At 37.1% G+C, this 14,515-nt stretch overlaps 1 long non-coding RNA gene and 1 pseudogene across 1 annotated transcript; one reads left to right on the forward strand and one right to left on the reverse strand.

The window, feature by feature from the left end:
* Positions 1–1,053: 1,053 nt before the first annotated feature.
* LOC116546853 lies at positions 1,054–2,771 on the forward strand. Its single transcript, XR_004266863.1, has 2 exons — positions 1,054–1,122; positions 2,220–2,771. It is a non-coding gene; the product is annotated as an uncharacterized LOC116546853 (long non-coding RNA).
* Positions 2,772–7,054: 4,283 nt separating this feature from the next.
* On the reverse strand, positions 7,055–13,222 carry LOC116546854 (annotated as a pseudogene).
* Positions 13,223–14,515: the final 1,293 nt, after the last annotated feature.

Raw genomic sequence — 14,515 nt, forward strand, 5'->3', positions numbered from 1 at the left:
TGTAACTTGTTTAGCTGTTAAGGCTGGTAAGTCCTCTGATGACACCTTACCATACTTCTCTGTAGTGAAATCAAAGTACATTTATTTTAATGACTGAGAGTTTCCAAACCACTTTCGCATAGGAAATGATTAGTCATTGTCTCATAGTAGGCGGTATTATTTGTGAATGAAGGTAAATAGAGTGTGCCTGTGTAATTTGTGTATGCAACATTGCTTCTCTTGGGACATACTTTGGAGTTCCAGCACATTACTCGTGGAATACACAACTCTTCAGAAATCTTTTTATCCAAGGGCATCTTGTATAAGACCCAAGACCCCTTTGCAGTAGACTTCAAAGACAGTAGAGACTTCTTTGTTAGGGAGGAGATATAGAGGTGGAAAGAACATTGCCTTGGACTCAAACCTGGCATTTAATTCCAGCACAGCTTCTTACATGCTGTGTGACTGTCAGCAAATTATCTTATACTCTCTGTGCCTCTGTTCCTGTATATTTAGAACAAGAGGGTCCTAGTAGAGATTTAGAGATAGGAGAATTCTAGCTAACATTCGTAAGGCCTGTTGAGTGTACTCAGAATAATTGCTATGACATGGTAGAGAATTGATTTTTCATTCCCTTTCATTCTCTGCATTCGAAATCTGGAAATTATTCTGACGGGAGGGATGTGCAGAGGGAGTGACTGCCTTAGAAATAGTATTAGTCAGAAATGACTTCCCGTTATAACCTCTGCTTTCCCTTCCACGTGCAGATATAAGCAATAATACGATTATAGCAAAAGTGTCCACTCCTGTGCCATACTTTCAACCTTTCTAAGCTGTCAGTGGGAACAAATGAGAGCAGTAGTTGTTGCACTAATTCTGCTCTTCGGACAAGTGCCTTACATCTTCTTCCTTGGTTTTAGATTTTACTGTTGTTGATACTTTCGTCTGTCATACCAGAGCATTTCAAATGTTCAATTGCTTCTACTCTGCAGGTTGATATGACTCCAAAAGGGCCCCCTCCTTTCCTAGGAGCCCCTCGTATGAGCACCCTCATGGGAGGCCCTGAACCACCACCTATTCGATATGGACCACTGCCTCAGTTCTGTGGACCTTTCGGGCCTCGGCCAATTCCTCCACCCTTTGGTAAGATGATCTGAACAGTAGTGATTAACTTGTAAATCATAGTCATGTTCTCTCTCTATTCCTTTCTAAAACAATTGAGATTGTAGGGCTTTGCAATGCAGCGGTGAAGCTGACTGAGTACATTGTAACTTCTCCCCAAGTTTCTTAAGAGAGAAAGGGTGCTGCATAATGACCTGTGATTAGATGGGGAATAATTGTCTCTAACAGACCAAGGAAAGGGGCTATTATAGAAAGCCAGAAATATTCAACACATGTGTTTTGAACATCTCTGTCTGTGTACTAGGTTCTGCAATGGATAGCAATGTGGATAAAACACATCCCCTAATTATCATGTGCTGTAGGGCACAGATATACACAATCTACAACACGAAGCTTCTAATCACTCATAACAGAAGCATAAGCAGTGGGTCACAGAAAATTAGAGAGGGAAAAGTAAAACCCTCAACCCTCAGGTTGGGGAATACGAAGGAGGGAGATATCAAAGAGAAGGTAGAATTTAACTGCTATCTAATGAATGCTGTTGATTTAATTAGATCAAACTGGAAGGCTTTTTCCAGCAGGGAAAGCACCTTGATTTTTATGACATATATTAGGCACTTGTTGAGCTACTATATAAATTTTTAACATCCAGTAGTATGAAGCCATATTTAGTCTGTCTTCTCATTATGGTATATAGTACTTTCAAGTACAAATCTATCTCAAGATAAAGATGACAGGCCAGGCACAGTGGCTCATGCCTGTAATTCTAGCAGTTTGGGAGGCTGAGGCAGGTCAACCCCTTGAGCCTAGGAGTTTGAGACTAGTCTGGGCAACATGGTGAAACCGTGTCTCTTCAAAAAATACAAAAATTTGCTGCGTGTGGTGGTTTGCACCTGCCGTCCCAGCTACTCGGAGTCTCAGGGGGGAGGATCGATTGAGCCCAGGAGATTGAGGCTCTGTAAGCCATGATCACTTCACTCCACTCCAGCCTGGCTGACAGGCAAGATCCTGCCTCCAACAACAAAAAAAAAGTATGACTGATTATATTAACATACCTGGCATCATCTTAATTTAGCTATGTTCCTAGGAATTCACTCGACATAATTTTTGTTTTCCAGGCCCTGGTATGCGTCCACCACTAGGCTTAAGAGAATTTTCAGCAGGAAGATGGGACCTGCCACTCCGCCCTCAGGAATTTTTACCAGGACATGCACCATTTATACCTTTAGGTCCTCTTGGCCCAAGAGAGTACGTTATTCCTGGTACCCAATTACCATCCCCAACCCATATTCCCAAAGATTAACCACCACTACCTGCCACAAGAGACTTACTGCCAACATGCTCTAGAGATGAGCCTTCTCCTGCCTCTCAGAGCACTAGTCAGGACTGTTCACCGGCTTTAAAGCAGAGCTCATAACTATGACCTCTGATGTTTCATTGGAGAAAAAATGGACTGTACATTATTCATTACAGTAAAGGATTTCATTGGCTTCAAAATCCAAGTTTATTTTAAAAGATCTGTTGTTAGAACTAAGCTTCCTTGGCAGTATGCATTTTTGAGCCAAACAATTCAGAAATGTCATTTCTTCCCTAAATAAAAATCACCTTTTAAGCTATAGCATCCTTACTACTTTGAAATGTGCAATAAAGAACACTTGTGTTTTAGCTAATATAGCATTGTAATTGCTAAATGATTTAGAATGTCATGAAAAATATGAACATTTCCTGTGGAAGTGCTTTAAAAACATGTATTTCCATCATCCTGTTTTTAGTGTACAGCAGCTGAGTATGGAGCAATGGCATTTATAAGCATTTTTTTTTAAAATATCTGGTCCCAAAGACTGTTAAGCTAAAAATGTTTACTAAAAGGTCACTAAACTTTCTCTCCCCTCTTGCTGAAGTTCTTTGTAGTAATAGTTCATAAAAAGTGGTTTATTAATATTTCTGAAGTGTCTGTTGATTCACTGGACTGTTAGGAGGCTTGTGCCATTTGGAAAACATGTAAACTCAGTCTCCCAGAATTGAAGATGATGTCTGGCTGCACACTTCCGGCTGCTCCCCTCATTCACCTGTGAACTCTACAAGTGATGTCTTTTTATTTCAAAGAAGTTAGGGGGTTCCCACTTGTGTAGCATTCACATGCTTGCTTTATGACGCTCAATGTCTATTTGAGAATGGTTTTCAGAGAGTGAGTTTACATTAGTAGCAAGAGTTGTTTGACCTGATGTTCTATTGATTTTACCATTCCTGTAGAAAGGGTGCACAACAGAAACGTGAAAACGATGTGTCATAAAACACTGAAATCTCTTAAATTTTAAAATGTATGGTCTCTTATCTTTCCCATACCTTGCCACTGATTTTCAAGGAATATAATAAAAAGATTGGAAAAGTATAATGCCATGAGAAATAATGATGTAGGGCTGTGAGGCTTACAACATACCGTAGGTCAACAACCAAGGGTTGAAATTAATTCTTTTTTTGGGAGGAAGGGAGGATGACGCATTCCAAAATTAATATTTAAACATTGGTGCTTTCATTTAAAAATCATTAACTATCTGGAATTGCACCATACTTAAAAGTCTTATCCATTACTACGCAGTGTCTTTAAAACAATGTTTCTTTAAAAACTGTGTTTCTAAGAACTCTTCAGACATTTAAAATACAGTAATAATAGCACTTCTTTTAAGAAGTTTTAAGATTTAGATTACAATCCTAAAAGGCTGATACTTTCCTTAATTGCTAGGCTATGTTCTTCCATTCTTTAAAGCTCTATGATATAATATTTTTAAAACTTAGTGTATGACTTGTCACTATTTTGATATTTAATCGATTAATACCTTGTATAAAGGAGCAAAAGCTTTGACATGAAACAAAATTTTCTCTTTGTACTAAATGACTGAAGATACTTTAGAAAGATAAGGACCTTTGAAAGAAGACAACTCTTTCACAGTTCATAAGGAATATATGAATTCTTCAGGAAAAGAGAATTCAGTCTGTATTTCTTCTCACTTAATACAAGAATAGAAATTAAGAGGAAAACTCCATAGAGGGCTTAGGCCACTTTTAACCATGTAAAATAAGATTAAGTCACAAATACAGCTTTTCAGTTTACCTGTCAATCTCTTTAGAACACAAAACAATGCTGAAGTTAATAATTTCTAATTATTATCATTACATTTGTTTAGACAAAGTTTCACTCTTGTTGCTCAGGCTGGAGTGCAATGGCACGATCTCACTCACTTCAACCTCCACATCCCAGGTTGAAGTGATTCCCCTTCCTCAGCCCCCTGAGTTGCTGGGATTACAGGCATACACCACCATGCCCGGCTAATTTTTTTTTTTTTTGTATTTTTAGTAGAGATGGGGTTTCTCCATGTTGGTCAGGCTGGTCTCAAACTCCCAACCTCAGGTGATCTGCCCACCTCGGCCTCCCAAAGTGCTGGGATTATAGGCATGAGTCATCAAGCCCAGCCAGTTTCTAATTTTAAATGTCATTTAAATGTAGATTATGCCATCTAGGAAGGTAAGTAGGAAAGGTAAATTAAATCCGTTTTTTAAATTCAAAATTGGAGTATTTTCCCCTCTAAAGTCTTTTTTGGTGATTTTTCTGTATCTGATATCATTGAGGAATTGGTAAACTGTAAAGATTCCAGTGTAGCTTATCTGAGAAGCTGTGGACCAGTCCATAATTGCTTCCTCTCACATCCACCTGATTGCAGCATTTGTACAGCAAAGCCCAAGCAGGTTGCCAATATGCAGATGGTACAGGGAGTATCATCCCTCAGTCAAGTAACTTCTCCATCTCTAAAGTTTAATCTCTTTCAACAGTCATCGCCAACTAATTGTGTCTTGATTTAGTTGCTAAAATTGACTTATTTCTAAAGCAGCAATATTCAGCCTAAAAACATTTCTACTCTAGTTGTAGTTATATCATCAGTGGCTGATTTCTTTCATTGGAAAGTAAATTTAAATAATTTGTGGAATGTGGTATAGTCTGTGTCAACTTCAAGGCAATCCCTCATTTTTTTTGTTACATTCAGGGCTGAATTAAAGTTCAGCTAATCACACAGTGTTAAATTTAAGCTTCTTTAATGTTGATGAAAGGTATTTGTAGTTCATATAAACCATAATTATGTGAAGGATAGCAGATGCTTCATATAAATTATCACTTTGATATACATATCTTATAGTTTATGAGAAAAGAGACAAAATAATACATCGTTTTTGCTACATTTTAATGGGTTTCTTTAAGGGACTGTTTTTAAGGTCTTGTCAGCAACATCAAACTAAAGGTACTGAGTACTCCACAGGGTACAGAGTGAGTGCTGCCAAGCACCTCAGAAACATTACCTAACATGGAGAAAATGTGCCTCTTGCTCCTTGAAGAGCTTACAGTCTAGGGATTTGACAACTCACCGTCTTAAGAACTGAGTGAACAAAGTAAGGCAAATTCTTCATCCCCTAGAGCTATTGTGGACTGAATCATTTTAGGATTTGGAATTAATCCAACCAAGATGAGAGACAAGACGAAATTTGGCTGAGAATTTTTTCAGGCTCACATAGTTTTTATGAACAACCGTGTTGTAAATGGAATGGACCTAACAGACAACTGAAAGAAAAACTAGATCTCTTGAAGTGCAAGGACTAAAACAACTTAGTTGTGGTTACTTATTTTAAAAAGCAAACATACTGAATGGTATGACTAGGGTGATTACACTAGTTTAAAAATAGGCCAGGTACTGACATTGCATTCCCCTCATGCATTGCTCACTTAAAATAGTGAATATTAAAATATGTGGGCTTTACATCTAACCCACAGAAAGCCCACCACAAATCTTAATGTTCTGTGTATCAAATATCCACTTCATGTGTACTACAAAAGTTTTCTTTATGCCCAATTAAGTAAAAAGTAAATAGTCAAATTATAGTAAGATAATGACCTGCATTCATTTTCATATGAATGAATGTCAGTATATCTAAATAGGAAATAAATGGTGATCCTATCTACCTATATATAAAAAATAGAATATATTTCCAGATTTTGCACTCCTCACTATAAGAACGTTTTAAGGTTTCACAATCAGTTGTCAGAAAAACAGCAGTTATGCCTGCAGTATCTCGTTAGCATCTGCCTCAATTATTTTTAGATTACATTATTTAGAAGATGTTGTAAACCCATCTAAAAATTTGTAATTCTTTTGAGATGGTTTCAATACTAACCCTAGAATCATCATCAGAAAGAGTAATAATGTGATGTAGAAGAATGGCTAATCAACATGACTAAAAATATGCTCACTTTCAGAAAAACAATCTGGTCATCTGGAAACAATCACAGCTACAACCTAGGGAACACTCCCTTATGGGATACTGATCTGGCCAAGGCACACTTTCTAAGCAGAAATAACTGTCAGATCAGGGTGAATTTAGGCCACTTAGGAGGAGCAGCCTATAAATATCCAGACAGACCTTCTTAGGCAGCAGAATTGGTCCAATTCCTCTCAAAGCAGTATGACACTCTCTTACCCACATCAACCCAAAGCTTGAAGTTAAATCAAAAGAGCATATTGGAGCAAAAGTGAACAGATGTGTAAACTCTAGCACATTCTTATTGCTGTATTAAGTCTGAAGATGAGCACATCCCACAATAGTATTGTTCCAGGAAGCAGGGTAGGAGTAGTGTTAAATTAGAAAATAGACTATTAATTGCACAATTAATAGAAAAGTAAAAACATGTTTCAAAATCTACAATATACCTGTATCCAAAGGAGTCTTACACATCAGTGATGTGCTGAACTTTGATTCTGTGGTAGAGGTTTGCAAAGGACTCCCTCTGGCCTGCTGGTCTGGATGCGGCTTGCTTCCTGCCTGTTGAAGAGTGAATATGCTACACAGAGCTATGATGGTTTCTACTGAGTGGTAAAATTCACAGAAGTTCGGGTTCTTCATGTCAGGATCATTTCTTGTGCAAAGTTGGATGTAAATGAAGATAAAGTGGTTTCTTAGTCAATAATAGCAGTTTCTTTCTTTTAAAGTCAGTGGGTTTCTTGTATCTGTAATTACAACAGAAAGACCATTGCTTAAAATACTAAATTATTCCAGGGTTAAATACTGGATATGGTATATTAAGAAGAAAGATAAACTAGTCACCATCAAATTAGTACTAATTCTATATGCACATCACTTACAGTTCTATTACAATTGGCCCAGCTTTAGTTTCATCCCTCTCCATGAAAGCAAAACACTTGGTGCTGGTAAACCATTTTTTAGGATTGTAGTGTTTGAATTCAAAGAAGATAGCTGCACCTAAAGAATTATAACAAGCCACATAAACCACTGGTGTGTCAATTCATTTTCTTTGATCACCAGAAGCATATGAACAGCTATGGCTGGCATAATTTAACAAAGCAACTTGTGCCAGTCTCAATGATTTGACAGTAACTTAATATGGTTGTCACCCCAAACTCTTCTGTATCTGAGTAGAGTGACATGTCTCCTTATCATCCACTTCTACCAATTATAGCAAAACTTCTTTAGCTAGACTGCCTCAAGCATGTATAACAGTTATGTACACAGGTAGAATCACAAGATGCTATAAAACATGAAATATTATAGAAAAACAAAGATACTGCAATACCCATAGAAACTCCTTAGGTAGAAAATGCATTTAAAAGAGTTCCTAAAAAAGTTAAGCTTGAATCATTTCCCTTACCCCAAAGCAAAAACTCAAAACTTCAATCTTGGGGGTATTTTGGAATTCAAACAAAATAAATCACATGCTGGTTCAGCTGTAAAATGCTACCTCTTTTCTTAATAACTTTTTCAGTATTCAAAGCACTGTTCTGATATTTTTCCTGGAATTGCATGTTTGTGTTAAGACAATGCTGTGGAAGACAAAGGTTCAAAGAGCAAGTCTATTTATTCTGCCCCTCTCCTCCGATGAACAAGTGATAATGAGAATTCAGACAGTTCTGGCCGGGCGTGGTGGCTTATGCCTGTAATCCCAGCACTTTGGGACACCAAGGTGGGTGGATCACTTGAGCCCAGGAGTTTGGAATTAGCCTGGGCAACATGGTAAGACCCCAACCTCTACAAAAAAATTTTAAAAATAGCCGGCCTTGGTGGTGTGTGCCTGTAGTCCCAGCTACTTGGGAGGATTACCTGAGCCTGGAGAGATTAAGGCTGCAGTAAGCCATGATCGATGCCACTGTGCCCCAGCCTGTGTGACAGAGTCAGACACTGTCTTGGGAAAAAAGAAAAGAAATTTAGACAGTTGTATGTCTCCAAAGTCCAACAGATAAACTCTTCCCCCTATTCTTCAGAAAAAAGCTAAAAAGAGAAATCAGTTGCCTCATCAATGTGGCCAAGAAAAATGAATTTCTAAAGAAGGCATGGAAAGTCAAGGAAGGAAATCAGTCTCACTCTTTAATGACTACTTCTAAATGCTGCTTAACCAGAGGAGGGTAGGAGCTTGGCTTTCAAAGACAACATACATTCAATACTTTCACTGATGACAAAACTCACAAGTCACTAGAAGTTTAGCAATGTTTAGAAATGTATGTACAGCACTGGCACTTGGGTCCAAATGGAGCATGTCACATGACAAAAAGGGAAGGGAAAGCAAAACCAATCGCTCAGGAGACACTGGGATGTGGGTGAGGGAGAGATGGGCATATTCAGCCATCCACTTCCAACATGCTTGAAAGGATTACAATAGTTAGGTTACTGGTAACATCTCTTCACTAGGTGTGTGACCTTGTCATTTCTACAAATGGTGGCTTCTATTCTCCCTCCCACAAGAATCACAGAGGCATTTTGTCATTAGAAAACCTCAGAGATTTTTAAGATAGCAGAGTCTTTTCAGCTAGGAAACCCATCTCCTCCTCATGGTTGTGTCTTGAGGTCTGAATAAATGTGAAAATAAAGTCATGTTTGAAAACAATGCTAAAGTTCAAATATGTTACCATCATTTTGAGGAAGTTAAATTATTAACCTGCATCACCTGTAAATAATATATTTCCTGTGTCCCTCATCATGCTAATTATAAGAAAAAACGGGCCGAGGGAGGTGGATCATGAGGTCAAGCGATCGAGACCATCCGGGTAAAAAGGGTAAAACCCCGTCTCAAAAAAAAAAAAAAAAAAAAAGAACAAAATATGAAATAAGAATATCCTGGGAAGATTAAGTTCAAATGTTTGTAAACATGAAAGTATGTTCATTAATACTAATCTCAGTTAAAACTACAGCACCTGTAAACAGTAAGTTTGAAGCTAGAGAAAATTGAATAGAGTCCAATTCTGAATCTAGTTCTACTTTTATTATCTGATGAGTCAAGCCATTAAGAAAGAATGCAGTGTAATAAAACAGAAAAGTTGGCCAATGAAATACTTCACCTTCTCCCCTCCACATCACAAACATTTCTTAAGGCAATGGAATTAAAGAAATAAAACAAATCAATAGTTTTGTTGAGAAGACATACTCATAAATGATATTTCTTCAGCAATATTTAATAAGCACTCCTACATACACAGTCTGCTAACACAGCCACTCTGGAACTTTTGTGTATGTCGGAATCACCTAGAGGGCATTCTAAAACAGAGTGCTAGGCCAGTCCCCATGGTTTTGGATTCAGGCGGTCTGGGGTTGGCGCCTAACAAGGTTCCAGTGCTGCTGCTGCTCTCCCAGGGCTCATATTCTGAGGACCACTGCTGTAACAGAAGCACTGAAAGGTCTTTTAAGTGGAGGAACAGAGGAGGCAGCAGAACCAGACTTGAGAAGTGAAATATCAAATATTTCAGGAGCTGAGGCAGTCACTTCAAAAGACACTTGTATACCCTACAGAGCTTGAAAATTTCAGAAACTGCAGCTGAATCCTCAGGTGATAAAGGGATTCTGAAGCCACCTCTTTGGAGAACACTGAAATTCTCACTGGGGAAGTATTTAATCCTAAGAACAGCACTTGGAAATGTAATCTCACTATTTCAGAAATTTTTGTCCTTTCCTGTTTCCTAACAATTAACTGCAAGTCAAGTTATCATTCTACCAAATACTAGAAATACTCAACACTTAATCATCAGGGAGCCTTAGGGAGCTGCTGCTTCTCCCAGACCTTTAGTGTGTGAAAAACTTTGTTTTCTTGGTAAAGACAATAAAATTCTATTATAAAAGATTGTTTTACTACATAACAGTGTTACTAGACAAGTAGATAACCCAATTCCTAATTCCCACATTTTAAAAATATGTATATTTTATTGAAATCAATAAACACTATGTGACATTTACTTTTGCCAGATACCTATGCTACGTCCAACATATGTACAAACACAAATAAGATGAGAATTCTGTCCATAAATAAGTCAATTATTAGTTAAGATTACAAACCTTTGGTTAATTTTTCAACATTCTTCTGGAGCTCAATGTCCACATTAAATGAAAATATGTATCTTCTTTTCTTGAAGCCACGGGAGTATCTTGCACAGGAGCTAAGTCTATGCCATTCAGATCTAAAGAGAAAATGTTTCTCTTTAGAAACATTCAAATATGCAGACTTAAAAGCTGCAAACTAGGTAGGGCATGGTGGCTCATGCCTGTAATCACAGCACTTTGGGAGGCCAAGGCAGGTGGATCACTTGAGGTCAGGAGTTCAACACCAGCCTGACCAATGTAGTGAAACCCTGTCTCTAATAAAAATAATAAAAAAAGAATAGCCAGGCATAGTGGCATGCATGCCTGTAATCCCAACTACTTGGGAGGCTGAGACAGGAGAATAGCTTGAATCTGGGGGGCAGAGGTTGCAGTGAGCCAAGATCTTGCCATTGCACTCCAGCCTGGGCAACAAGAGCAAAACACTGTCTCAAAAAAAACCCTGCAAACTACAGAAGGTACATTTTATAAGGATGCTGGGAGAAAGTGGAGAGGAAATTCTTGGGCTAAGAGAAATACGCATTTGGCATGAGCAGGTACCTGAAGAGTTGCTGGTGACCACAGAGGCACTGGAGGGGCTGAGCGAGGGATGGGTGACTTTGCAGTGGGAAGGAGGAAGCCTGTCTCAATCAGGTACAAAAGAAAGCTTGCAGAACACACAATTTGACCGTTATAGGGAAGACCTTTATAGGGATGATAGCTTTTTGTTTTCCTTAGGAAATAGGCCACTATATTTTTGTCTGCAATAAAAACTTAAAATGTAAATAATATGCTTCAATGGGACCACTACCCCTAATTTCCAAACTTGATGAAGTGCATAATTTGGAAAGGCCTTTATATCTAACATTATCAGAATCCCCCTGCTGTATTCAAGTCAAAGGACCAAAAATGGACATGAGAATTGCCAATAAAACCCTTTCATTAATGAATACATTTTTACGTATTATCTAAATTCTCATTATATTTGTTATAACATAACCTGCTTTATACCAACTAGACAAAACACTAAGTTATTGTGTATGGTTTTAATTTCCTGGATCCAGGAATTTTCCAGTTTAATCAAATTCAACATGGACTCATTTAATGAATACTCAAGTGTTTATGTGTTATTCAACAGATCTGTCTTAGAGACCTTAAAACAGTATAGTTCATTTGATTGTTTCAGTTCTTAAAAGATATTTACAAAAACATGTTTTAGTTCAACATATATGCAAAGGTAACCTAACAGCTACTACATTATCATTAAATAACTTTGTTTTACAGTGTACATTCCTGAATGAGATAAGCAGTTCTGTAAATGACCTATCAAACTATAATGTAGAATATATATACTTTCCAATAGGCCATATATTTGATAACTGTTAACATCAGAAGTAAAAGTTTCACAGCATTAGTGAATAATAATCCCTCTCTGTGGCTCAGTTCCTTTTTATTTTAATTGGTACTAATAAAGTTTTGAATCTGAATTTATTTCTATGACTGACAAAACTTCTCTTCATTTGATTTCAGCCCTATCTGTTTCTTTACTGGCCTCAAATTACAGATTAAAGTAAACCACTTGGATTACCAGTGCAGATGTTTCTGGATATAAGTATGACAACTTCATTCTTAATTTTCCAGTAATTGTTTTTAAAAGACTGTTAAGTACCTTATAAATAAAGTATGAATGGCAACAATGAAAGAATTCAACCAATGTGGTTTCTCTCTGAAAGAGTGAAAAGGTTGTTTTTAAAAAATAATGAACTGCCACACTGGATAGGAAAAAAAGAAATCCTAAGAATAATCATGCTTCCTAATCATAGTGACATAGTGAATGATAAGAAGCACTTCACTTGTTGAATGCTCCACAGGATTACACTCAGAGCATGAATGCTATGGATCTGTTCTAGCTCCCTGTCTTCACTGATGAGTTAGTTAAGGCCTGATTCTCATCCACCTCTGTAGGACTCTCTGATGTAGAACTCGCTCTTGAACAAGAAGGGGAGGGCCTAATGCAGAAGGAAAGGGATAACAGAACACTGGGCTTTGCAAACAAACCTACATAACTTTGGAAGGTGAGAAATATTCTGTTAACCTGTATCCTAAAGGATGAGTCTGCTGTTGAAGACGATGTATATGTCTCGTCAAAACCCTAGACAGAATCTTAAGAATAAAAAGATATATACAAAGAAAAACTCAAAAGCAAAACTGAATGTAAGTTATAAATAAGAAAACAAGTAAATCTCTCAGAAGTATTCAGTGAAGAAGTGATGATCTCTTCCAGGGACTTTGTCTCATCACAGAATGAATTGAAATAAGTTGTCACACACATAAGACTCCCTGCCCCACCACCAAAACAACGGTCCCAAACAAGCATTATAAAATCCACCAAAAGAAAAAAAAAAATAAATTGTTACTTACATTTTACACTAACTTTAATATAGGGATCGATGCACTGCCCAGCATCTTTCAAACCAATTTTCTCAATCTGATAGTGAGTAATGTCATTCCTGGTTCTGATGGCAACCTTGGTAATAAAGTACCTGGCAACAAAGAAAAAGCAATAAAAGCTCCATGTCATTTCAGAGTAAACATTTTAACAAATACAGAGAAGATACAGTGTTGCTCATAACTGACTTAGTAACTAGCCAGGCATTATTTTGGTTCCCACACTCCCAAACACTTGGCATTACTCTTTTCAAATATTTACTAACACACAAGGGAAATCTACACTTCCATGTCTCACAGTCGCCGTTAAACCAGGAATTATTCAACCTTGTCAGAAAGTCAAGTCACTCTAGGAAGCCCAATTATAAATTACCACATAATTAATAACTTATATACATATGCATATACTTTTTATATACTCATTTGTATAATATCCTTTGCATCTCAATATGAAGTGGTAGAACAAAGAAAGAAACTTTTAAAATGTTTGTTATATTATCATAACGTTTGAGAAATATAACACCAGAGTTGATCAACAAATCCTTTAGTTACTTTGTTTTTTGACACAGGGTCTCACTCTGTCACCAAGGCTGGGATCCAGTGGCATAATCACAGCTTGCTTCAGCCTCAACCTCCCAGGTTCAAGCAATCCTCCCACCTCAGCTTCCAGAGTAGCTGACATTACAGGCATTTGCCACTAGTTACTATTGATGGAGAAAATAATTCACTACTCAATAATTGTGTATTTAATTGAATAATTGTACAGTCTAATTTCCCATTCTTTTCTTTATCAATATTGAGGCAAGAAAAGAAAAACAAAAAAAAATCACCTGTTGGAATTGCAGTGAAGCTCACATCAATTTTAGAAAGAATCACATCTTTAGAAATTGCTTCTTCTGATCCATGAACTTTCTAAAGATTTCTTAATTTTCTCAATAGATTTTATTCTTTTCTTCACAAAAGTCTTATACTTATTATGTTGGGTTTATTATGAGGTATTTGATATTTTCTGATACTATCACAGACATTATAATATTTCATTGAGCACTAATTGCTTAGAGAGATAGGATTAATTTTTTAATAATATCTCTGCTGTGGGAAGAAGTGATTTTTATGTACAGATTTTGTACTCAGGAACCCTACTCTCTTATTAATACTAATGTCTTATCTGCAAGTTTTCCTGCATGTTCTGAATACATATTCATAACATCTGTAAATAAAGAGACAGATTTCCCCCCTAGGTTTTAGATTTTATTTCTTTTTCTTATACTACTACATTGGCTAGAACTTCTAGAGCACTGTTTAGGAAAGGAGATAATAGTAGGCACCCTTGTTTTGTTCCTGATCTGAAAAGGTAAGTTTTCCACTCTGGGTGACAATGACGTGTCAATGTAGGTTCAGCAATTTGCATCAAAGGGACCATTCTGGTGTGGATGTTGCCAGTAAGGGAGGCTGTGCTTGTGTGGAGCAGAGGGTACATGGAAAAATCTCTGTTCCTTCCTCTCAGTTTTGCTGTGAATGCAAAACTACTATAAGAAATAAAGTTTTTATTTAAGAAAAAAAAGGA

The sequence above is a fragment of the Sapajus apella genome, unplaced genomic scaffold, assembly GCF_009761245.1.
Source record: "Sapajus apella isolate SASKATOON/1434 unplaced genomic scaffold, GSC_monkey_1.0 scaffold1532, whole genome shotgun sequence".
Classification (NCBI taxonomy): Eukaryota; Metazoa; Chordata; class Mammalia; order Primates; family Cebidae; genus Sapajus; species Sapajus apella.